The 2,703-nt window shown below is 34.5% G+C and overlaps 1 pseudogene; it reads right to left on the bottom strand.

Annotated features, from left to right (window-relative positions):
* Positions 1–339: 339 nt before the first annotated feature.
* On the bottom strand, positions 340–1,515 carry LOC107915682 (protein NEGATIVE GRAVITROPIC RESPONSE OF ROOTS-like; annotated as a pseudogene).
* Between the last annotated feature and the right edge of the window lie 1,188 nt (positions 1,516–2,703).

The raw sequence follows: 2,703 nt of genomic DNA, 5'->3' as shown, positions 1-2,703 counted from the left end.
ACAGGATAAAAAAAATAATGTCTAGCTGTGCTTAGTGCCAATACAGATATCCATTGCAGATATCTCAGAAACATGGCTTGCACTGCATCCACAGTTACAATCATGTAAAAAAGGGGAAGCACAGCTAGTACAAACAGAGATTCTTGTCTGAATCGTACACCTTTTTTTTTTTGTTTGTTTGTCCTGTAATACTTTTGAGCCACCAGATATAGAATTTATTCATGGATTTACCCCTTCCAAATTACTCTCCTGAATCATTCAAGGCAGCTATTCCAGTTCTTGACTCCTACATCTTACCTTTGTAATCGTGGTGCTTTCAACTATGTAGGTAGGTTGATTTTATATCTCTAGAACAATATCTGCAATATGGAAAATAAAAAATTATTATTTTTTATTTAGAGGTTTACTCTGTATACATGTTTTGGCTAATAATTAACTCTATTATGAAAATCCCAAGATGGAATTACTTACATTCAGAATCTGTTTTCACCCATTTACCTCCATCTTCACTCTTTCTCTCCACTGTTTCATTTTCATCTGGAATTTTTTGCCTTTTGGGTGTTTGCTTGTCCTCCAAGTATTTCTTCATTGATGATTCTCTAGTTGGATTTTGACTGTAAATCTTCTTGTGAAGCATTACCCTCAAAAGCTACATTGTTGATTAAGAAAAACCAATCAATCAAAGAAGTAAATATTTTCAGTTAATTAAAGCTTTTACCATGAATTTTACCTTCTCCATTCTTGATTCTTGTAGTGTATCTCTCAAAGTTGGTGTAGGTGGAAATCCACCTGAACAAACAAACATCTTCTTCAAAAGGAAAGAAATTGATTTCTTCCCAATGGCCTTTTTCTTATTATCTTCACCACGTATGTCTTTGCATCTGCCGAGGATAATGCTAATGGTTCGATCGATGTCTTCCTCCGATCTCTCCCCTGCATCACTGCAAACCGCATTGCTAAACCTTCTATCCACTTCCAAGCTTGATGGACAATTAAGAAATCTATCCAATGGTAAACTTGCTACTTCTTTTTTTGTGTCGGGGTTCGGTTTTCGGGACAAGAGTTTCGTTAGTTCCTTTTGTAGTTTCCCGACTTCTTCGACCGTGAACTCCTGTAAATCATCGGACGAACATGGCTCTTGGTCTTGAATCTCAATGGGATCCTGTTCAATGGTGCTTTGGGATTCAGGGTTTTCTTTAAGCTCATTGTTACCAAATGTCCCTATTGCTAACAGTCCATGTGGCCAATCACTGAACTCCTCCCGAGGCTCTTATTTCATATGATCTACAACAGAAAAGGAAAAATGTTACACTATGTGCCTAGACATGACTTAATTCAGACAAAAGCAATGCTTACAAGTAGCAGATATTGTATTTGATTTGCTGGGTCCGTGTTTCCCATTAAGCTTATTTTGCATCCAACCAAAGAACTGTTATCAAACATTACGTAAATTTGATATCATTACAAGATATAGATGATATCTAGATTGAAAATCATGACAAAACATACCTTCATTTTTTTCAGATATGTGGAGCAGGACAAGCTGAAGTGAATGGAAGGGAATGAAAATGGGGGAGGTTTTTGTAATGAAAATTTGAAATCAAGTGGAGAATGTATCTTAGAAAACTAAGTAGATCTCAAAAGCCAATGAGAAATGAACTTAGAAAAAAGGGATTGGGTTTTGATGAATTTCATGAAATATTGGTTCAAGTTCCTATAAACAGCGGCCTTTTTGCAACTAACGTATTCATTCCCCCACAACTTTGAAGACATTCTCTCCCAAATATATACACTATGGATGTATGCATGTATGTATGTAAAGTCCACATCTATGGGGATACCATGGGTTCTGGAACATCCTGTTTACTCCAATGAATGGCCAAAAATGCTGATTTCAAGACAATAAGTTCTAGTAAAAGTCTTTAAGTCTCAATCTCTATAACTTATCATCAAACGGCTGTGACAGTGACACAATGAAACATCTTTTTTCTTTCCCCTGGAAAAGGGTTCACAACGACAAGCTGTAATACGATAATATATAAACGAATCTTGTGTTAAACATTGTTTCCTTTTGATAGGTGTTGGGCTTGCACATGTTATATAAACTAGAATGGATTAAAATAATGTTGGAGATTAGTTAAAATAATACGAATGCTTAAAGTGATTCTGTTGATCTCAGTAGTGACAACATTGTCAGATAACATGCTGGCATTCTCAAGCAAAACCTTTGCATGTATGGAACCATCATTGTAGCTATCTATTTTCTCTTGTATAATTTCATTGATTTGCAATGCCTTTCCAACTATAAAACAATAATATATTATTTTGTTTTTATTTTCAAGGCTCTCTCATGATTTTCCTACCAATTACATTAAAACACATTTTATTGAAATCTTAAAAAGAAAAAGAGTACACTTTTTTAATTAAATAAAGCATCCATGATTTTTAATTGGTGAGTGGTGTCATCCATGATGTTATGTGTATTAACGTGGCTATGTTATTGACCTCGATTAAGCGTAATTAAGAACACAATTAGCTATGTGTAGGATGTTCTTTGGTTGGATTGCTAAACCGATGCACGAAGGGGATATCCCTTCAAGACCTAATTTAATATTTAATAAAACCAAATTAATATCACTCTTCAAGCTAGTCATGGACTTTTTATTATTATTTTTCTCTCATAAAAGATTTCATATTTATTTC

The sequence above is a fragment of the Gossypium hirsutum genome, chromosome D10 (assembly GCF_007990345.1).
Source record: "Gossypium hirsutum isolate 1008001.06 chromosome D10, Gossypium_hirsutum_v2.1, whole genome shotgun sequence".
In the NCBI taxonomy this organism is placed as follows: Eukaryota; Viridiplantae; Streptophyta; class Magnoliopsida; order Malvales; family Malvaceae; genus Gossypium; species Gossypium hirsutum.
This window is presented reverse-complemented; position numbering and strand designations above follow the sequence as displayed.